The sequence below is a fragment of the Diadema antillarum genome, unplaced genomic scaffold (genome assembly GCF_040938485.1).
Source record: "Diadema antillarum isolate AM-2024a unplaced genomic scaffold, OU_Dant_1.0 seq00001925_RagTag, whole genome shotgun sequence".
Taxonomy (NCBI): Eukaryota; Metazoa; Echinodermata; class Echinoidea; order Diadematoida; family Diadematidae; genus Diadema; species Diadema antillarum.
The window spans coordinates 20,569-45,154 of NW_027272588.1; the positions used below are offsets into that span (position 1 = coordinate 20,569).

At 36.1% G+C, this 24,586-nt stretch overlaps 1 long non-coding RNA gene across 1 annotated transcript; it reads left to right on the top strand.

Annotated features, from left to right (window-relative positions):
- The first annotated feature begins 17,987 nt into the window (after positions 1-17,987).
- On the top strand, positions 17,988-20,449 carry LOC139713207 (uncharacterized). Its single transcript, XR_011709625.1, has 3 exons — positions 17,988-18,036; positions 19,288-19,355; positions 20,248-20,449. It is a non-coding gene; the product is annotated as an uncharacterized lncRNA (long non-coding RNA).
- The last annotated feature ends 4,137 nt before the right edge of the window (positions 20,450-24,586 follow it).

The window sequence follows — 24,586 nt, forward strand, 5'->3', positions numbered from 1 at the left end:
TCGTTATTCCGAAGGTTCGTTATTCCGAAGGCTCGTTATTCCGAAGGCTCTTCAGTCCGAAGTTTCGTTATTCCGAAGGTTCGTTATCCCGAATTTCATTTTCGGATTAACAAAATCTTCGGAATAGCGAACCCTCTGAATAACGCTACAAAAATGTTCGGATTAGCGAACCCTTTTTCATTTTCAGATTAACCAACCTCTAGGTATAGGGAATTTGTGTGTTTCGGATTAAAGAACCTTCGGAATAACGAACCTTCGGAATAAAGAACCTTCGGAATAACGAACAGCACCCTTCCATGTACAGCCAAGATTTCAACCTGCAGATGAGCCAAGACACCTTGTTTCATACGTGAGTATATAGGTATCATAAAAAGCTGTCCTTGATTTGAAATTGTAACGCGACATTTCCATATAGAATAATGTAAACCTAAATATAGAATCATATAAACTGTCTTTCAGGGTCTCTTACTAAAAATTTTTTGATTAAAACATTGTTGATTTCTCCGTACCGAAACTTTTATGGATCATCACATCGCCTCCAATGTATACGTTGTTTATAACAAATGCTCAGTAAGATTTGTGTGATATATGAACCATGACTCCATTCTGTCAATATATTTCGAGTTTTGCAGTCGAATTTCACTGTGGGGTGTTTGAGAGATGTACATCATGATAACTGCTAGGGAGTTGAATGTTCCAGCATGATCCTGTCGAATTTACTTGTATTATAGGTATACATCGTATAGCTCGATCCACTAAACATGGGCAAGTCAGTTTGCATGCTATGCACAGTGAAATCAGTGAAATTTCGGCCACTATAATTATACTGAACAAAACATACGATCCCATCGCTGACAAAAACCTGACAATTGATATTATATATAGCATTCTAACTAGAAGTTTCCATGAAGTATAATACAACATAAATATATAATCAAGTCACTGCCAGGGGGTCTTACCAAAAACAATTCTGAGTAAAATAAATTTGATTCAATGATTCATCACATCGCGTTCGGTACGTGTTTACTTATTTTGTTTACACGCGCTAAGCAGAATAAAGCAGAATGAACCATTTGTCAAGCAGGTAAGTCATATTATTCATGACGTGATTGACAATACAGACTTTGCCACAATAGTTCCGTAACGGTAAATTAACACAAAATCTATAATCATCGTTTCATGATAAGAAACCAAGTGTTGTCTTTATTATATTCCATGAATACTTCACGTATAAAACGTTGTGATACTATATACGTACGATAAATGCCCGTAATATGGATCATTCACGTAAACAAATCCCCGCTCTTATTTTTTTTTTTTCGGCAGTTGTAACGGGGAAGTGACTGCACCATGTGTATCAGACACAGCTATTAAAAAAAAAGGTGATTTCATTCATTCAAACGTGTATTATTACTATTTTGTCGCATGATTTCGGACATGAATTTCATACAGTCCAGAAGCAGCAGTGAGATTGAATTATTAACATACCTATAGAGATGACCCTTGGTTGCTAAACATACCGATTTGGCAGTCCAAATCAAGGAACCAGCCAATAAATGGTATATATCTTCCTTCTCTGATTCAATTCAATGTATTAATTTCTTTATTTCCATCTTTGAAAAGACATGATTAAGAAAAAACTTTGAATTTCAGAAACTCAAGTCCAGGCCTACCGGTAATTGCAGTGTCGTTGATTTTCAATTGACAATTACAAATGTATGTCGCATAACTCACATTATTATCAAACATAACTCTCTAAAAAAAAAGATCGAGTGAAAATATTCACTCTCGAAGGAGTGAATACAAAAAAGAAGAGTGAATTTCGAGTGAAATTGGAAAGTGAACATGTTCATTTTTTTTTTACTCATTTTGGAGTGACCGCATGGATCACTCGAAGATTTTGGACTTTGCCACAATAGTTCAGTAACAGTAAATTAACACAAAATCTATAATCATCGTTTGATGATAAGAAACCAAGTGTTGTCTTTATCATTCTATGAATACTTCACGTATACGTTGTGATACCAAGGAGGTACTACGTACGATACCTGCCCGTAATATGGGTCATTCACGTAAACAAAAATCTCGGCCTCGAATTATACGATTGGTAACAAAAGCTATCATTGATTTGAAATTGTAACACGACACATCCATAAAGAATAATTAATAAACCTAGATAAAATGTCTTTCAGGGGGTCTTACTAAAAATTATTTGATTAAAACATTGTTGATTCCTCCGTACCGAAACTTGTGTATGGTTCTATCACATCGCCTCCAACGTATACATTGTTTATAACAATATAACGCTCAGTAAGACTCAATAGGCGCTTTCACATCAACCCGATGTTTCGAAATAGCGCGCTATTTTCTGACTTGGGAAATTAAAAAATATCTCGAGCTTGGATTTTTATCGGGCTGATGTGAAAACGCCTATTGTGAACCATATAACTCCATTCTGTCACTATCGCCGGTGGAGCTCTATTGTAGCTCGATCCATGGCATGGTCAAGTCAGTTTGTATGCTATGCGCAGTGAAATGAGTGAAATCTCGACCACTATAGATCCCATCGGTGACAAAAACCCGACAATTGATATTATATATAGCATTCTAACTAGAAGTTTCCATGAAGTATATACAACATAAATATGTAATCAAGTCACTGCCAGGGGGTCTTACTTAAAATAATTCTGATTAAAATATTTTTGATTCAAATGATTCATCACGTACATCGCGTTCGGTGCGTGTTTACTTATTTTGTTTACACGCGCTATAAGCAGAATAAAGCAGAATGAACCATTTGTCAAGTAGGTAAGTCATATTATTCATGACGCGATTGACAATACAGACTTTGCCACAATAGTTCCGTAACAGTATATTAACACTAAATCTATAATCATCGTTTGATGATAAGAAACCAAGTATTGTCTCTATTATATTCTATAAATACTTCACGTACAAAACGTTGTGATACCAAGGAAGTACTCCGTGATACCTGCCCGTAATATGGGTCATTCACGTAAATAAATCTCTGCTCGTTAGCTTTTTTTCGGCAGTTGTAACGGGAAGTGACTGTATGCGGTAAATTTTGATTTAAAAAATGATAATAAATGACCGGACGATAGATTGCCTGAATTTCACCCCAGCATTTTTTTTTTTTTTTTTTTTTGGGGGGGGCTGTAACTTCACGATTAATTTCTATAAAAATGTAGTGTCTATACTAATGTATTTTGGCTCATTTGGAGGTTGAAATCTTGATGCAAACTTCTTTCGTTTCATGTGTGTGAAGCTGCAGCCTGCAATATAGGTGTAGCGTTTCAAATATTGGCGTCGTCTATCGATCTGTTTGGATACTTTCCGAAATGTCTTGACAAAAAAAAAAAAAATCGGAAGTTACCGATCGAGTTTTTTTCCTACTTTTGGGAATTGTTAGGGTGGCTAGTCGCGATTATTCAATAGTGCCTCACATGCGCTAGCTGATCAAGCCTGTGTCAAGACAGTTATAAACATATCTCTGAGCTGGCGGTTTGAACATCAAAAATTCAATCGAAATCCATCTAGGATCTTTTTTCTGTGTGTGTGTAGTAGCTAGTACACGTGTGTCTAGTCTTCAAACTTTCATGTTCGAATAGATGATAAAATCGTTGATGCCGGTGGTTCTCAAGTACAGCCATACGTGAAATATCTACAGTCGGTGCCATAATCATTCAATTACTTTCTTCGAACTCACAAAGTTTAGTACCCAATGGAACAACCTTGGATACATAGTATTCAATGGATGGAGCTGTACATTACTACGACATTCGGGTCATTTCCATAACCAGGTACAAAATGTAGGTAGGGAGGGATACTGGTATCGGCGACCCAACACGTTCCATGGGGTTACGATACCGGTGTGTGTTCCACCGTACACCAAATGAAGCAAGTGGCTGGGCATTGGGTATTGTGTGTGTTTCTCTGGTGTGTGTAGGCCTGTACGACGAGAGTTGGGAGAAGGGGAGAGAGATTCTGCCGAGAGTCCTTGGGGAGCTCGCAGAGTGATAGGAAAGCCTAAAAATAGATGTGTTTCGGTCAAGGGGTCAGGAGGGCCTGTCGCTTGGTGGAATGGAAGGCGTGGAAGGTGGCTGGAGTTTGGCTCGCAAAACGCAGAGACAGTATCGTATTGCAATGGAAACGGCAGGTGGCGCTCTGTATGTAACGGTCATCCTGATAGATGTTGGAAAGATTTTGCCTTCTTGCAGCAAATTACTATGTACTAAATTCGTAATTTTCTCATCTATTTTACCCTGTAATGTGAAACGAATCATCGTGGATGTTGATACTATCCTTCCTCAACACAATTTCATCAAGTATTCTGCAAATACTAGCAAATAACATTCTGATACGCCACATAAACAGGAACAGGACCATTCCTTTGTACGTGCTTGCAGAATATTAAGCTTGTACTCTTAACCTGTACGTAATGGTAGACAACTGATGATTTAACTAAATTCGTCGTCTCTGTTGAAATATTGGTCTTCCGCTAAACACTTTCTCCACTTTACGCGCATTTTACAGAAACTCAATATTTTGACCTCTTATTTCTGTATCCCATACTTTAATCCTCACTCCCAAATAATAACATACCTTTTAAAGATGTATCTGATCTAGGCAGTCTCTATAACCCAACAAACATAGCATAGTTTTTATCACGGAGATTCGCATATAGCTCACGGACGTTCGGAACAAACAAGATGCAGCTCTCTTGAGTTGAAAACGCATTCTACTCACAACAAACAGCGATTTCATGTCAAGAACAAACTCCTCTGCAAAATCCTGAATAGATATTACCAATTCTCAATTATATAGGCTTGTTTATCTTCTCATATTGAAGAATCAAAGAAAACAATTTTTCCATCTCTCGTAAATGAACGTACAAACGTACGTGTAATCTCAGTGACGTAGTCCATCCTTGAGAACGAATATATTCATCAAAATTTCGTTATCATGAAGTAAAGATTCAGGTCCTAAAATTGTTATTTAAAGTCTACAATGCAAAATTTGCTTAATAACGAACATGGTCACAGCTAAAGTTATGACAAAGAATTAACATAGAAAGAGAACAGAAATGTGCTCCGTTATAGAAATACGAAGTTTAGCTGGGGAGGGCAAACGAATACGTTGGGAAGAAATCCCTCTGTGTTTGCTCCTTGTGTTACACACACTGTTAACGAGCAGAATTTGTATTATTATATTAGTCAGAAATGATAATAGGTTCGATACTGCGAAGTTTCGTCATAACAAGACACAATAAGTCCATATAACTTGGATGGATGTTTGTGACTTCGATATTATAGAATGTGGTTTGTTATAACAAACATTTTGTAGCGCGTCATTTCGGAGGCTCGTTATTCATACAGTTTGTCAGTACGAAAATTGATAGAGTTCGTTTTATGAAGCTTTTTATTCGGTTAATGATAGGAATCTCCGAAGGTTAATCGAAAGGTTTATTAATTGGAACATGAAAACTCATGTTCGCTTATCCAAATGTGGAGAAACAAGTTAACAACTAAAATTCTCCAAATTTCAAAACCTCATAATAACCGTTTTCACCTAAACGAATATCAGGCCCTTTCCACTTTTAGAAGAACGGACCTAAAAATAATGATCCTTAATATTTTTTTTTTTCGGACTAACAAACTTTCGGAATAAGAAAATTTTTAATAACAAACCTCCTTAATCAACTATATACAAACTTTTTTTTTTCATTTTCGGAATAACAAACCTTTGGACATCGGAGTAACGAATCTTAGGAAGAGCGAACGTATCAAAGTGCAACCTTAAACCTATTCTTAATCATTACTTTTTTAACATGTGTTTTCAAAGTAAGCACAAAAGCACAAACAAATTGACGATTTCTCTGTCTCTTAAATGTAAAATGAAAAAAAAAATCTTGGAAAGAATTACAAATGAACATCGCTTTTCATTGATGAGTATAAAACAACACCATGTGATGATAAGCGGAGGATTTGTTTGTTTTCAGCAGACAATAATTGTATACTGCATTATTTTTGTTCGCTTGTGACGGCATTTCGATGAATAAAAAAACATAAACAAACAAACAAAAACTTCTCCAGAGGAATTTGGTACAACGGGAGTGCACTGGCAATTCTTTTCTTTGTGTGTTGGAGCGCGATCCCTTCTCTGTTTCTCAGTCATTTTCTTTCAACTGCTTCCACGTCCTTTTGAAACTTTGAAATTTTTTATTCAACACATGCCCATTACAGACTTCTTCCGTCACTATCGTGCTTGTGATTACGTAGCACTTTTCGGATTTGTTTTGGTTTGTTTTGTTTTGTTTCTGTTTTCTGTTTGGTCGCAGCATGTCCAGGCTATTGAGGGAATGAGAGAAAACTCGTCATGAAGAGAAAAATAAGAATGAATTTAGGCATTTAATATCATGACAATTACAGCGAACGTCCGTTGTGGAGACCAAAACTGGATGTGTTCTGTTTGAGACGGCAGCTACCATACTCAAAAGATAAACACTTGGCGCACCTATCACTAAAAAGTGGCACTGATCCTCTTTCTCCTACTATGTAATCCATTGACTTATTCTACCAACGAACATCCGTGACCAAAACGTTTTCCTTTTGTTATTACAAGTAAATTGAGCGCTGAACATTATTCACTTTTGGGTGTGAGCGGCTCGGTGATTTGGTAATATTTTCAACTAACACTAACTTTATGTGCAGTGATATATTTGTAATTATCAGAAATTTCCTTTCTTGGACAGAACGTCCGTGAGCGAAACTTTCAGAACCTGTAACACTACAAATTGTCTCCAGATCCTCATTAGAAAGATATTTAAATGCACAGAAATTACAGATTACGCAATATTCCATTTTCCTATAACTTTGTTTTCAATGTTTTTATCTGTTTTTGTATAATTAGAGGGAAAACAAGCGTAAAAATGTGAGTAAATTTTCAGCTGTTTGTTCATCATGATCATATAACGCCTTAAAAATTCAGAAATTACTGCCCTTAACTCATTGTTTACTTTGTAAAACTTTATTTGTGGCTGTTGAAGCTAAAAGTTTTAAAGAATACAGGACACTTGTGGGACAAGCTATCCCTATCGAAGGGATTGCATACGTCACGGACGTTCGCTGGAATTGTCACGGACGTTCGCTCTACTGATAGGGTCATGTTCCAGGACGAATAACTAATCGGCAGAGAGTACCTAGCCTTCCTAACTCTTTCAAAAATTTGAAAAGGTATTGTCAATGCAAATTATAAGAAATTTGACTTCCTTACAACATATGTATTGCTCAGAGGGGGACCAAGAGGTGAATTTTCAGAGAAAATATTAATTATTTGCTTGGTTCTCGGTGAATTGCATGGTCCAAAAACTGCGGACAAGCCTCAGTCCGCTCCAAAAATAACATGCAGCTCCTCGGCTAGAGAGCCAAAGGTAAAATGCACCTTCGTCATCAAAGCAAGATGGTGTCCCATTCGAAAACGTTTTAATCATCACGGACGTTCTTTTTTTCTCGGAGGTTCGTCTAAAAATATAATTTCGGTTCCTATTTGACAAAGGATGGATAATAACTCAAAACAAACATATTATCGTGTGGCTAGATCTTAGTTGATTACGACTCAGAACAATATCACCAATAACGTTTAATTGGATACGATCTTTATTAGAAAATAGCGGAAGCACGTCCGTGACGAAAACTGAGTATAATTTTGCATAAAAGAATATTACGTCCCATGTACAGCCAGCAGACGTACAATTTTTGCAGGATACGTTCATTAGGTGGATCACCAAATTCTCGTATACACTACAGTTGGGTTAACAAAGTGGAATTTGCAGCAGCGATAGAAATAAAAGCATCACGGACGTTCGTCTGTTTAGGACTTTGATATTTCAAATGTTCTCTCTGATTTTATACGTGCTCATAGAGTTCTTATAATTTTGTGGTTCATACCCATGATATGTCAGATCCAGAACATGGTCAGACATTAGATGCCATGTACGCTTAATAATGCATATCATTAGTTTGAAAAACAAAAATTATTGTGAAAATAGCGTTTTTACCGCATTTTTACGCTTTAAGACCTTGTCAAATGAAAAATATCAGGTAAAAGTCAACCAAACCATATATTTCCTGAAAGGAAATTTACCAATCTTTGAGATGACATGAAAAAATCTGGTTTCTTAGATCATCTTGGCGTGTTCTTAGGGAAAGAATGTCATAAGGTGCGAAATTTGGCAATTGTACATCGTTCAAAATTCTCACCCATATACATACGAACAAATGTATATCTATATACAAAAAAAAACAATCTCCCACACTGACACGAAGAGCATAATATTCACAAAACGGCAGCCGTACTCATACAGAAAATAATGTTCATCTTATGCTAGTACCAGAACAAGATGCACACTGCAACCCACGTGACGTCCATGAGATCCATAAGCAATGAAAGTAGAACTCATTTTGATACTCGTCTTTATGAAGATTCTTACACAGTGACAACCTGTGAAAATTTGAAAGTTTATCGAAGACAGACGGAGTGCTTGTGACACGTACGGCTTGAGATACTAAACTCAAGATCAGGCACGGAGCTGTCTCGTGTTATTATACACATCGCAAGTGTAGGCTCTAATGTCTTTTTGTCATAAAGATGATTTGCTCTACCAATCAAATACATCTGTCTACAGGCACTTCTTCAAGTATTTACAGGTACCTTAGAAAGTAGTTAAGTAAGGATGCGAAATCCATCACAATTGCTTTATATTTTTTTCGTTTTATACATTCAGCATGATTCCGTGGTGCTTTTTTTTTTCAGCGATGGCATCAAAACATGCAATAATGGAATGTGTCGAAAAACAGATGCTCAGTCAAAGCCAGTGTACATACATACCTCCTTCGACGACTTCTTCCGTCAATCTTACATGTGTCGTGAGTGGATTCAAGCCTAATATCTCAATGCTGTGGTTCGATGAATTTGGAAAGAGACTATTTTCAGCAACTTCCCGACAGACAACACGTCAGGACGCCACGTACGAGAGGTTCGAGACGATTACTGTTTCAGCCAAACTAGGGGCCGAGCGTACTTTCGTATGCAGTGCTTCCGGAGACTCGCTGAACGGAACGTCGACCACAGAAATCATCGTCCTCCCTCCATCAGGTTTCTTGAAACATTGCTAACTTTGTGTTCCCGAACGTTGTTGGGGTCATGAACAGGGAAGCATTAGAATGCTGATAACAACAAATATGAATAAATATTTTAGTTTTGCTTTGCGGCGGGAAGGGTAATTTGCTCGCATGTTCCTAAATGAGTGAAGGGTTTGTCCAATAAATAAAATACGTTTTAATTACAATGTTACAAATAAGTGCTTACAAAATGTTAATTTAATTCACTTTATGATAATGATAAAAGATATTAACTTTACGACATTTGTTGGTCTATACAGTGAGTCAACATGTATATTTACGGTACTACACGTACAATTTTCCATTACTGGTTTGTTTTCTATCAAAAAAAAATCTAAACATATTGAAATTGTTATTAAACTATAGAATGTTCACTAAATATACAAAGCAATGAATCAGTTGCATCTGCATCAAATTTCAGGAACACGTGATAACTTGGGACTTATTATTGGACTGGCTATCGGTGTACCTGTTGCCCTAGCTGTCCTGTTTCTCCTGGTTGGAAAGATTTTTCAAAGATATCATCCGGAGTATCTGCCAAGAAAAGGTGTGGAAATTGTATATATAGGTTTTCCAGGTCAAATATCCGCAATATCAGATCAAGCATCACATTAGATAATACAAATGTCAATAGGGAAATCAAATGTCCACTTAGCAAACCAATATCCTGTAAGGTAAGTAAGATGTCCATCGCCATGCCAAATATCCACACAATGTAAATTTTCGCGTCAGCTCAGGTCAATGAGAGCATCTCACTTTATTCATAGGTGATTCAGATGCCAGGTAAGTAATTTTTAATATCAGTTTACTCCAAAACACAGCAAAGAGAATTATCACTCTCAAGAATATGAAATTCTGATGAATATTATCAGGCGCAGACAGCTGCGTTTTCTGCACAGACAATCTGTCATGACTTTATTAAAACAAAGCGAGTTTCGCTCATATTTTTTTCTTTTCTGAAGAACACTGTTTTTTATCCAAGGAATTCAACAGAGATGAAACAAATATAGACATTTGAAACTCGAGCAGCAATTTTGCATTTGCAGTAAAATGGCAGTAGAATATCCATGAACTGCAAGAAAATGAACAAAAGAAGTATCACGTTTCCAAGGGGTGAAGCAAAAGAGTTAAGAATCATTATCATGAAGAGTGACTTGCATTGTTTTTCCTGACCAAGGAAATAAATAGTCCGACCCTGGAAAATTCTATTCTTAAAAGATAAAGATATTAGATGAAATTCTTATAATAAGATTCACAAATATTTTTTTTGGTAATTATTTGTACGTGTAAAAAAAATAAAATAAATTTCATATTTCTTGCCACCGGCGCCTGGCATTTGATGTATGTTGCTCTGCAGGCACAAGAACATACATGTAAAATTGTAGGCTTTCTGAATCAAATTCTTTAGCGAAGCAAGTATGAAATAGTCATTCTTATAATGCAATTAGGGAAATCAAATGTCCAAATAGGTATATAAGAAGTCTATAGTCAAGTCAAATGTTCACACATTAGAAATTCTTTCGTCATCTCAGGTCAATGAGAGCATCATGTCGGTCATAGGGAATTCAAATGTCACATAGGTAATTCAAATATCCTTAGACTCGAAAACACGATGATAAGCATTGCCTATGGAGACTATGCCAACATTATGCAACACGATTAAAGTGACATCAACGAAATAACTTCGTTTCTCTTGTTGATTCTCAATTTCCTATCTAAAAAAAAAAAAGAAAAAAAATCAGGTAATACAAAAGCAGGACTATCGAAATGAATGGCCAGGTATGCATTGTACCACTTTTTAACCGAAAAAAAAGAAAAGGGGAGGGAGTAAAATGGGGAAGAGAAATGAGAGGATAGAGGGAGAAATAAAGAGTTAGAAAAAACAAGAAAAGAGATAAAAATGGTAATAACTGATAATTGGTTAGAGCCCCGACTGAAACCGTCCCACTTTAAAATTCTGTCCGACAAGCCGGACAGGAAACGTTGTTTTGAAAACTGAAACTTAAGAATTGACATCAAAATGACAGGTTTACATTTGTTTCTGAACTGCAGCACAATCGCATTAGAGGGAGTACAAGAATGGCCGTTCTATATTCTGTATATATATGTATATATATATATGGGATGATGCGACATATCACACACACAAAAAATGACATCAGACTCTGAAGATAATGACTTCCTTCATGTTTTAGACATCAAAAGTTAATAGTCTCATACCAGAAATCTTCATTCTTTCGTATGAAATAATAAATTTTATGTAAGGAAGTTACACCGCTATCATGAGATCATGTCAGTTTAGCCCTACTGATTTTGACACGGTATGGACCTGTGTTTGTGTATATAGCGGGTACATGAAAGACGAATTACTGAGGAATGCGTTTATGCATGTAAGGTTACGATTTATATGGTTTAAATAAGCAGTTTTAAGACTATGGACATTTGAAATCACTATGTAACATTCGATCTCCCTTATGGGACATTGCTCCAGTCATTTGGACACTTATTTGGCTATGCGACATTTAAGCTGCCTAGTTTGATATTTGACATGTGCTACATGGACATTCCATACCTACATGGACATTTCAACTGCCTATTGCTAACCGCATTGTATTGTGGACATACATTCATCACTCTTACAATACACATGTACATTTGAACAATGTGTTTGAGCCAGTGGACATTTCACTGGGAAAATGTGTCCTAAACAATACAATTACCTATGTGAAATAATGATTTTGTGATTCAAGAAAGCACTGTCTAGTAGGAAATGGACACTTGAAAACATTATCTGACAATGGTATCCCGGAGCCTTGTTCTCTGTAATATTTTGCTATGCAACATTTGAACTGCATTGTCTCTTGTCTGGTACTTGTGCGGATATTTCATACCTAAGTGGACATTTGAATTGCCTAATTTGATACCATATTCTGTCATGAACATTATTCAGCTGAATGGACATTTGAACTACCTATTTGACATTTGGTTTATCTCGGTGGACATTTGACCTGGAAAACCTATACACTAACCATTATCAAAAAGAACAACATTCGAGCAATCAAGCCAAGCATAAAGGGGAGTTGGCTACAATAACTGTACTTTCTAGTTGGAATAACAGTGTCTATATAATTGGAATTGTGTTTATTCAACGACTTCTGCATGATGCTTTTCATATACTATAAAATATTTTTAAAAAAATCTGAAAATAAGCGAATTAGCGGAAGAAAGACATAGACAGAAAAATGATAAACCCTAGCTTCTTTGTCTTAAAATCACATTGATGTGCATTATAATAACAGACAATAAACCCCTTTATTCTACCTTGCTGATGCAACACGACAAAGTCAGTTGCCCAGAAGTCCAGAAAAATTCTTGTGCAGTTATTTGGATATATACAACTACAATATTACGAAACTAATTCACGCCCAGTGTAATAATGCCCATGTTAATCTGTTTGTATTATTTTTGTATAGCCCTTCGTTTGACACGTCATGTACGATTTTACACAAGGCCCTTTTGTTGCCAGGGTCGGACCACACCCTTCAATTGCCCTTTGGAAAAATAGAAATAATATATGTGTATGTATATGTATATATATATATATATATATATATATATATATATATAAACTTCTCACTCAGTCCGCGCATCTGATTCTATAATTGGTAGGCCCTGCTTACGAGTCTGGTAAAAAAAAAAAAAAATGCATACAAACATGTTGGAATTCCATTGTTTTACTTGATGTTGGCATCCCTTTTACGTAAAGCCACGTAAAATGTTTTAACATGCATCTAGCCCTTTGTTCAGACTTCTTAGCTTATTTATCAGCCCATGAAGCTAGGGACTTTTCTTAGAAGAAATGATAGAAATCATACACTTGTTCGTGTCATTCAAGCACATTTCTCACGCAAGATCACCAGGAAAAGTGGTCAGCAAGACAGAGATTTGTATGTAACAAATATATCAATTGGTCTTTATCTAACGCTTACGTCAGCTCCTATTGTACATGAGAGCATGGAATCACAACAACACTTGCAATGAGATGAGGCGATGATATCTCCAATATTTCATAGATATTTTCTTTCCATTTTGTGAAAATGATACGAAATTCATGCTCTTGGGAAATAAATTAGCGAATAAAACCATCTCATCTAACAGTCATCGTTGTTAGGTTATTAAATAGAGAATAGCTTGCTACCTATACCGCAATCTTTTCATTCTTTTTTCTCATTTTGATCATTATGATTATATATATATATATATATATATATATATATATATATTTGAAGATTTCTGTACAGATCAGTGACATGCTTGTGAGGTGACATCATCATCTCCACACTGCATTTGGATCGCTATTAATGTTGATATGTGAAACTTGGACAATCAGTTAATCTCCTATTTTAGGTTTGTTGTTTACTGACGTTTAAGTGGTTGTTAAAGTATTTCAGTCTGTACTTCGACTTTGTAAATAGGATACAGACTAGATATGCGATTCTCTCAAAATAATTTTTTTTTTTGTAACAGAATTTTTGTATATGTCACCCTTTAATCGAAGGAGCATTTACCTTTTGATATTCCTGGCATTTCTGTGTCGAAAAAAAAAAAATGTCTATGCATTTATTGATTGATAGTTGCTAAACTTATACCCATATCAAAGTGGTCAACTTTTGTATGATGTATCCTCTAATTGTAGTGTTCTTTATCAATCTTTCACAGGATGTGGATGGAATCCCTGCTGGCGGAGACCGGACCAAACAGACCAATCTGATCAGGAGGAGGAATTAGAATCGCGTATGCCAACAAAAAACAATAAACAAGATATTATAGCAAATTCTTAGTCCCATCTTTGTGAGAAATTGAGGGGAAAGTAGGGGCCTAATGCCGGGGTTAACAGCTTACAATAACATGTACAATGAACGTTGATGCTCATCAATTGTGTTTATCTTTATTTTCCCAGGATTATGATACGATGTTAAAAAAGTTTAAAAAAAATGATAAATGAATAAATGAATGAACGAATTCTGACCCTGCTTCACAAACCCAACAAAAAGTCGCCAGATTTTGAGGATTTTAGTTAGAAGTAGTTTACATGAAGCAGACTTTAAGACTTAAGATGAATAATTATTTATTATAACTCAATTCAAATGGCCTCTCCTCCATTCGGTAAATGTGAAAGTCGCATTCTTTCATGGCTCAAAAACTGCGTTGCCATGGTAACAGCATATTAGGTCATTGATTGGGAAATATTAGGGATCGAAAATATTTCGCAATTTTTCAAACAAAATGCTTACGAAGCTTGGCACACAAATATTAGTGTTTGGATGAAGATGTGCACGATATTTTTCGAATGTGTGGGAAACTGCGTTGCCATGATAACAACACATTATGGTAATGTAAACGGCATATTATGGCAAGAAATCGGGGAAATATTGTGGATCGCAGAATTTCCTCATTTTTTCCTTCATTTTCATGAAAAATGGACACATCGATTTTTGCGAACAAACTCTTCACTTAATTCCCATTCAATTTAGCAAAATAGTCAACACTGATGTTTCATCACAACACTTCAGAAAAACAATTCGAAGGAGACTTGACATTTTTTGGTGAATATGACCTTACTTTTTCCCTTTTTCTTGATTTGTAGATTTTCATAATAAATGAAAAGATAAACCACAATTACCTAGAATCATTAGTTGCTGAAATCCCATTTTGACCTGTACGCCAGCGTACAAAAAACAACAACACGGTGTTGACATGTTCCCTTAACCTGCAAATACTTCACATCATTTGGCTCTGAAAAATCATTCAATAGCTAGTAATCTTTCTTTTACCCTCAGTGAATCCCTTGCAGAATCAACGAGACGAACTTCGACAGAAAATAAAAGAGTTTGTCCCCTCGGGTAATCTTGGAAAGACCACATCAAAGGTTAACATCAGTTTCTTCGGTAAAACTGCTGCTGGCAAATCCTGTCTCATCAACTCGCTCATCTTCGCTCTTACTGGTAATAAAGGTTTATTTTTGTTGCTGTTGTCTTTGCGTGTTTCTCCACTAAATTCAAGACTTACTTTTAATCGACAAGAGACCTTCACTTTATATTAAAGAAAACGGTCTTTCTTTCAGTATTAATTACACAATTTAATCACAAACATGGCTCATCGACCCTTTGCCTAATCCACTGATCGACAGCCAGACTGCAATAGTGAGGAAACATTCTAGATTCTTTATGAAGTATGGAATATGAAGGGTCTTTGCATTCTGGTTTTAGACCAATTTCAGTCAACATCATCAACAATCACTCCTGCTTTCAGCGAACATATCCATGACAGAATCTAACCTGGCGCTTCGCTTGTTAAGATTGAAAAAATCCTCCTATTTTAACCTGATTTTGTATCCAGTAATCTTTACAAATGTAATGATTGGCTCAACATTTTTCTTGTCTATTTTTATATTTCTGCTAACCTTCTTTCTTTCTTTCTTTCCTTTTTATTTTTTATTTTTTTGCTAAGGAAAACGTAAGGCAAAATTGTCATTTCATTTCAAAATGTCGAATGACGAATATTTAATTCTACTCTTTTAAAATTGCCTGAATAACTTAAAAAGTAAACAGTCAAGTGTATCCCGTATTAGGATTTGAAACTGGAGCATGACCATATTAATTCTATGAATCCCAGACCCGGGGTAGGTACAGTCTGCCCTTATATAACACAAACTCTACGTAGCCCATTTTTGAACTTTTTCAAGGTCGCTTCTGGTGACTCTATTCTCTACATTACAAATAAATACTATGGTAAAATCAGTTTTATCCCAGTGCTTATGATTATATTATTAGACTGATCAATTTTATAATGGCCACAAAGAAGAGCAATGGAATTTTACAGTTTGTAACAATTAGAAGTTTAAGGTCACCACAAAGGGGCGCTATTCATTGCTATTTAAAACAAAATATGAGACCTAATTTGATATATTGTTTGGGATAGGCTCATGTATATGTAACACATTTGATATTTCCATAATATCGGAAACTTTGACTTTGCAGATTGATTACATTTAAATCTGCATTTACAAAACTACCTGTCCAAAAAGTCGCCAGACATGTATTTTTAGATAGGAGCAGATTCTGAATGAGCATAGTCTATCAAAAAGCTTTAAAATAATGTACGACTCAATTCCAGCCCCTGTTCATGGCAATGGTTTTTGTCTTCTATTTCATGGACAGGCGAGTATTCCACCGTGGCAGAGGAAAATGATAACGATACAGGGATAGGACAAGCAGGAGGAAAGACCCGGCACCGCTTTCATCACATATTAGCTGATAAAATCGATTTGATAGACTCTTGTTGCATACCGGATTTCTTTCTCAGTAATATGAAACGCCTGAAGGAGGAGCTGAGTACGTACCTTTTGTGTTGGTTTGTTTTGATTTGGTTTGATTTGATCCTTTATCATCGTACATGCATGAAAAGAGTGTAACATAATTATCACGCGATTGCTGGAAATACAATTCGTGGTGCTCGTTTTCCTAGTAACATGATGTTGCCTTTACATGCTCGAAGTGCCTTGCTTCCAGAGAAGAAGACAAGGAAGGAAAGGGGCGAAGACGTATTCTCTTTGTTGAAATTGGAAAGGGTGATTGGAAAAGATTTATCTTACATGCATCATCGGCTCTGTAGTTTTATACATGCCCATCTCAAAGCGCCCGCCATACATGCCAAGTCAGGACGGGTTGCGCATTCATTCAATAATAATCGTGTGTTAAAGAGATCACCCAATTGGGTAAAGTAAACACCCTACAAATGAAAGTTGTCAAAACTTCTATCATTATTTTTTTTCTACAGCTTTCTTATAATGAGTATGCCTATCTCAAATTTCTAAATTTATCTAAGGCAATATTACACTTCAAGACGCCTGGACAAGTATGCCCAACAGCTTCCAAAGCTGTTACAGTTTTAATAGAAAAGATTATATTCTCCGGAGTAAATGCTGGAGTTGACGTTTCAGGGCACTAATGGTGATATGCATCTGTGTTTGTCAGACTGTGATCATCATTCAGTGGTTATACGGTCACATCAACGTTATATCAAAATACACGTAGTGTCAAAGTGCTCTCGCTCCATTTAGGTGATGGCCATCGGGTCGTGTTCTCTTGACATGAAGTTGAAATCAGTACTCTTTCGCCTACTTTTAACCTTGAAAATAGTTTCCTCGTACTACAAAGTATACTCTTATCATTATTGATTTCCATTCAGCAATCAGCTACATGTCAATAAATTTCAAACAATAATTTATGTACAATTTCGTACATGCTTTTTATTGATTAATATTGCATATCTTGTATAAGGAATCAATCTTTTTTTTTATCAACCATACCTGTCATTAGATCCTCTACTGACACCGTTGAGGTACACGCACATTGCCCTTCTTTTCCTGGCACAGGTCCTGTTTAAAAAAAAAAAAATGAAAAATGCTCTTTTATTTCGTCCAAGCAAAAAGGCATTGATTTTTTTTTTCATTTTCATAAATGTTCTCAATTATAAACATAATAACTCCGAGAATTCTGAGCACCAACGTAATGTGCATAGTCTTCGGAAGTGTCAGCTTAGGTTTTAAAAATTCTGATAGTCATTATCGGAAATAAATACACCTGTAAGTGTTTTCAATAGTTACAAAGATTGTTATTGTGACGGTAATTTTTTTTTTTTTTTTTGTGAAGTGATATCCTCCTTTTTCTTCTATGTTCTGTTTCCCAGATGGTCTATTTCGCCTAAATGGGAAGAAACCTGTTAAAAGAACCTGCGAAGAATGTCATTGCGCTGTGTTTGTTTATCATTATAGGTGAGAGATGTGAAATATTGTGTCTGTGGTAAGCATAGTAAATTCATCGTAAGTACGAACAGGTCGGGGAGATTTGTAGTCTCTCACTGCTGTGTCATCTCCAATGAAGTAAGAAAGACATGAGATACAAAGCAGTGAGAAGATAAATACAGACAAAGAGATCGGAACATTCTCTCTTTTGTGTGCTCTGTATTCACTGAAATGAGAAAGTCAGGATACAGAGTTCACATGTTTTTAGACTGCTCGGATTTGCATTGTGATGTGTTTATTATACGAAGAGAGATTGTGTCGTCAACATATTATGGTATTCAAACATAGGAATGTTTGTATTTTTTTCTCGGTTATTAAACAAGCGGAACCACAGTACAAGCAACTGAGAAGCTGTACAGACGGCCACTGACTTAAATCTATGGTCGACATTTTGGAGCAGATTGCTTGTCCGTCAAGATGAAGCGTATCAAGAAAGGAGGATGGGGGTAGTCTTGTTGGTGTGGACTTCGAATTTTTGCATGATAAATTAGAGGCCATCTTCGAATGGTGTGTTTAGTCACTATTTTAAACTATCTTCTATTTTTAACTCTTGGCCGCTGTAAAAGTAACATTGCCGTTATTATAACAATCGTTATAGTTAATCTCATGAAATTAGTTTACCGGGCAACGCAGTCATAGATATCGTACATTTACTTCTATTGGCATTCAATTGAACATTCCTTTTTCATGCTAATAAGAATCATTATGTTACAAATCAGGTCCAAGTAGAGTACCAGATAAAAAAGGCATGTAGAAATAAAAGCAAATAATCTGATATTCGACCGAATGTCACCAATTCGTGCTTGGCACAACTGATATTACATGCTTCTATGTAGGCATTTCACATGTACATTTTCATACGTCTGATTTCTCATCTCATTAAGTTTGATTCAAAAAGTTAGAAATGTAGTTTTGCGACTTGGTGAGGACTGCCTTTATTTAGTGCATATATGCACACTGTATTATCTATTTGACTAAAGTACAATTATATAAAATATACAATATTTGAAATTTGAATAACATAATCAATTGTTATTCTCAGTGCGATATCAATATGACGATATTGTTTCTGATGAATTAAGAATTCATCAGGACTCCACCGAGAGATTCGGGATTGTCATTCCATGCTAAAACAGACTTGAAGTTAAGAGGATGTTGTATGCAATGAGTATTTTGTAAAATGTCAAAAATTATTTCTAGGATATTTCGTTTTACTTTCAGATCAAGTGTCACGTGGAAAGCGAAATGGTTCATCACACTGTTTTGCATAATGGTGAAATATTGTCTCGGTACGCATATTAAATTTTCCTTTTATGTGTTGTTGCTGCTGTTGTTGTTGTTGTGTTCATGTTAGTCGGTAATGTGAGCAGAAAAAAAAAACATATCTTGAGTATTTTTTAATTGTTGATCGTCCTATCTGTATTGTACTCGTCCGAATGGGCAAGCAATTAATTGGTACTGTGACAGTCATTGAAGATCCTCTTGGGCAGATTAACAATACTTAAGAGCTTGATTATGCTTACTGTGGTTTAGTTTTCTCCATTACCTGTTGTTGAACATTGAACCATATGGTGATTTAATGATTGCTTTCATGTTAATATTGGGATGGAAGAAAAAGAAATTCAATTTCTTTTTTTTTTAATTTGCAGGTAGTTAACATGCTAGCAGAGTTTATTTAAAATGCGTAGTAAATACGATTGGTATATAAACACTATGAGAGACATATGGAGCTATCGTGTGTAATTAAGTGTAGACGGAAATTGACAATGTTTAGATTCAGCATAGGCCTAACGGCGTTGGGAATAGGCAAACGACCCAGCCCCTCTGTATTGGTGTGGCCGAACTAATCATCATTGTGCATGACGACCTCCATTATGCTATGTAAGGGAACCGTGATGTACATACAGGTTTTACGAGGTGGTGCGAGGTAAGCTTTGGACTCTAGCCTGTGTCGTTTTGTCAGATATATATGTGTGTATATATATATATATATATATCTATATATATATATATATATATATATATATATATAGATATATAAATATATGTGTGTGTGTGTGTGTGTGTGTGTGTGTGTGCGTTTGTGTGTTTGTGTGTTTGTGTTGGGAGTATTCAAGGTTTTTATGTTTTAGTTCAGTACATTTTCCTGTATTCTTCTCTCTGTTGTTCTCAATCATTCAGGTACAAAGCCACTAATTGCTATAACTCACAAGGGGGAACATGAGAATCCGCAGGCTGTTCGCGAAAAGATATTCAGGATCAAAGGAACAAATACAATCTGGCTTTTTGAGAACTACACTCCCGCAAATAATGAAGAAGATATCAGAAAAGACGTGGAATATCTACAGTTTATCTGGTCCGCCCTGCAGATCTGTAATGACACCATCACTCACCGTCAAAAAAAGGATCAATAGTTCTTCTAGTTTTATCCTTCTTCAAAGCGATATTTCATGAAACAAACGCATCAAATAGTTCTGTTCGAAAAATAATCATGAGTTTCTTTTTTGTATAGGTCTATATTTATGTTTATGTTTATATTATATATGTGTCCATGCATCACAAAACGAACAAAAAGTCGCACCCCTTGATTTTACGTGAGGACTCAAAATAGGTGAAGTGGGTCAACTGAGTCATTCTTGGTTTTTCATAGTTTCTGATAGAGCTATATCCATCATCTACATTATTTTTTATTTTGGAATCATAACATGAATGGGAGAGTGTGTTTTCAGCATATTTTTTCAAACACTTTTTAAGGGGAGAATAGAATGATGTCTTAGAGTCGCTTTTTCATTTCTTGAAATCCTTTGTATACTCTTCACTTTCAAGTCTAATAACTTTTGAAAGGACAATGCTACTACTTTGAAAGTTTACTGCTATAGTGTGCAACATGTGGTTACTTGCTCTCATTTTATCACACACATAAATTATATGTGAGAAGAATCTTCTGTACCCCCGAGTATTAATAGTCATTCTCTTTTGTTTATCCTTACTTTTAGTCTTTAATTGTACCCGTGCTCCTCATCCTGTTCCCCACACTAGGCTTTTGTTTGGACCTACACTCAACAAGCTTTGCTTTTTAGTAGGTTCCATCGTATTTCTCTCTGCATCCTTTACTTTGATTGAAAATGACACATCGACCGCTATATTATGTTTGTTTTCCTATTTCTTTATGTATCCAAGGTGGACATTTTGTGTAATTATATTTTGTTATATATCATGTATTTTCCACCGAGAAATACGAACATAAATTGAAATTGAAATTGAAATTGAAATTACCATGAAAAGAATGTGGTAATGAAACATGGTCAATTTCAGCCTAATCTAATAAACCAGTCATTGTTGTTGCTCATGTGGTTTGCATCCTGTGCTTTGTCTTTTTCATTGCTGCACAGCTAACACAGTTAGCACGGCTTGGAAAAGATTAAGAGCATAAACAGACCCTGTACTCCAGAGCCTCTTTTCTCTGTTCACACTATTTCAGAGTGTGTGCTTTCTTTACAATATTTAGATACGTTAGAGGAGTCCATTTGAATTGAGCTGTACATCATTTTAAAGCTCTTTAATCTGTCCTTAACTAAAAATTCATGTCAGGCGACTTTATGTTGGTTTTGTGATGCAGGGTTACATATATATATATATATATATATATATATATATATATACACAGGTATATATATATATATATATATATATATATATGTGACCGTGCACCTCAAAACGAACATAAAGTCGCACACACTGATTTTGCGTGAGGACTGAAAATAAGCGAAATGGGTCAACCTAGCCGAACTTGACTTTTTCATATTTTCTGAAAGAGCGGGTCTTCTCTTACACTATGCTAAAATTTGGTTTCAGTTTATCTCGAACATTTTTGGTAGAATAGTGTGATTAGGTGTGTCTTTAGAATCCCTTTCTCATTTCTGAAAAAAAACCTTGTCCATACTCTTCACTTTCAACTCTAATAACTTTTGAAAGGATAGTGCTACTGCTTTGAAAGTTGGCATTAATTATGGACAGAATGTGTTAATGAGGCATCTGATAATCTGATAATCCCTTCATTGTTGTTACTCTGGTGGTGTACTTCCTGTTTTTTGTCCCATTCATCGCACAGCCAGCACGGTTTGGTAAAGATTAAGCGCTTGAATAGACACTGTACTTCAGAGCCTCTTTTCTCAGTTCACACTTTTCCTGAGTTTGTGCTTTCTTTCCAATATTTAGATAGGTTAGGAGAGTCCATTTGATTTGAGTTATACATCATTTTAAAGCTTAAAGTCTACTCTTTCAGAATATGGTCTTACCTAAAAATTCATGTCTGGCGACTTTTTGTTTGTTTTGAGGTGCAGAGTCACATATATATATATATATATATATATATATATATATCACATAAAGGATCAACATTAGCCTCGGACAAGTGGCACGGCCAGGACTACTTAAAATTGATGTCTTCCAACCAAATTTCCAAGAAGTTTATCCGTTGGTGTCTCAATTGATATATTGCAAAATGTAAATGTAATATTTCTTCTATATTTAACCTCTTTATTTCTTTGATTTTTTTCTTTTCCCCTCCCCCCCCCCAAAAAAAAAATATATATATCCTTCAATTGCAAAGACTCTAGTGGCCCGAACGAGCCACCAGAATAAAAAAAAAAAAAGACGTATGGACTTGTGTATGTGATATATTCATTTTTCTCCGAAAGAAACGATTCTCTAAAATATCTCACTGATCTGTTGGGCAAGTATCCAGAGTTGTGACGTTTTCTCCCGGTGCCATGATCACAAACTATTTTGAATAAGATAATGTATTTCCAATTAATTCGTACTGGACACTCTTATAAAAAAGTGACTATTTACCCTAACCAGGGTCCGCTTCATAAAACTTGTTATCAGTGACAACTGCCACATTTGTATGACAAATTTCAGCCAATCTCTCAGCCAATCAGAAGCAACGATTTCAGTAGCTTGTCACATCTATGACAACTTGTCACTAATTACAAGTTTTATGAAACGGGCCCCCGGCAAATTTTTGTATAAATCAAATTTCATAAAAGCACGATTATTTTGGGGTTTCATTGATTAAAATCAGTCAATAACATATTCTCATTCTTGGAACAATGTTGCGGACAAATTTCATTAAAACACACACACAAACACAAACACACACACACACACACACACACAGAAATACATAAGAAATAAAAAACATAAGAATTGATTTCTGCAGGCACAATTTTTTCTCATACGTTTACTAAGGACATTAGAAATAATATTTACTCAAAAATTTGCCTGTTTTGAGCTCTATTTGTGACCCTGCACTACAAAACCAACACAGAGTCGCCAGTCAAGGATTTTTGGTCTAAGCTTTCAAAATGATGTATAACTCAATTCAAATGGACTCCCCTAACCTACCTAAATACTGGATAGAAAGCACACATTCTAGAAAAGTGTGAACTGAGAAAAGAGGCTCTGAAGTACACGGTCTATCCTAGCGCTAAAGGCCGTGTCACACCATAACGCGGTCTTGTGGCGAGGAGGTAGTTTCCAGCACGTAGAAGATTTTCAGCGGGCGAACAAGAATGTTTGCAATTTTCATTCATGCCTTGTCATACCGTACGGGGGAACTTCTGCGGCTTGACTTGCGGGGAAACAAATTTACTCCAAGGAGCTCTCCGCAGTTGGTCCGCACCTGACAGTATCTAGCGCGTAGTTGCCCGGAGGTGCTCACGCAAGTCCGATTTAACCGCAACCAAGTTTTGAGCATGACCAAAACTTTTTCCGGGTGAGTCGCGGGAATGCTCGTAGAGGTCCACGCAGAACGCCAGTAGGAGACCCTTAGCGGCATTACTTCCCAGGCAATTCCCACGCAGGTACTTCGCAGTCCCGTATGGAGCCAAGATAATGAAATTCTGTGAGATTTCAGCCATTCCATTAGAGGAATTCCTTCACTAAGTTGTCAGCCCCCACGCGACTGGTACAAAGGTCACACAGTATACTCGCAAGTATAATGCGTCCAGCAAGTAAGACACATGCGCTGACTCGCACAAATCCTTTTCCGCCCTCAGGAATAACCGGTATGCTAGAAAATCCCTACACGTAACAAGCCCCGAGTAACTTGCCCGGAAAGGTGTGACAGGGCCTAAACACGGTTGCGGGTAAAAAAAAAAAAAAAAAATATATATATATATATATATATATATATATATATGCGTGCGCACCTCCGGGCGACAACTTTTGAGATACATGCTAGGTACTGTCATGTGCGGATATCTACGGGGACCTCCGGGTAGTCAAAATTGTTCTTTGCAAGTCGCACGCAAGGCTGGTGTGACACGGCCTTTAATCTTTACCAAGCCGTGCTAGCTGTGCCATGAAAGGGACAAAACACAGGATGAAAACCACCGGAGCAACAACAAAAGGGAGATTATCAGATTAAGTTAATATCAAGCATGTTGTATTAGCACATTCTGCCCATGATTAATGCTAACTTTCAAAGCAGTAGCATCATCCTTTCAAAAGATAT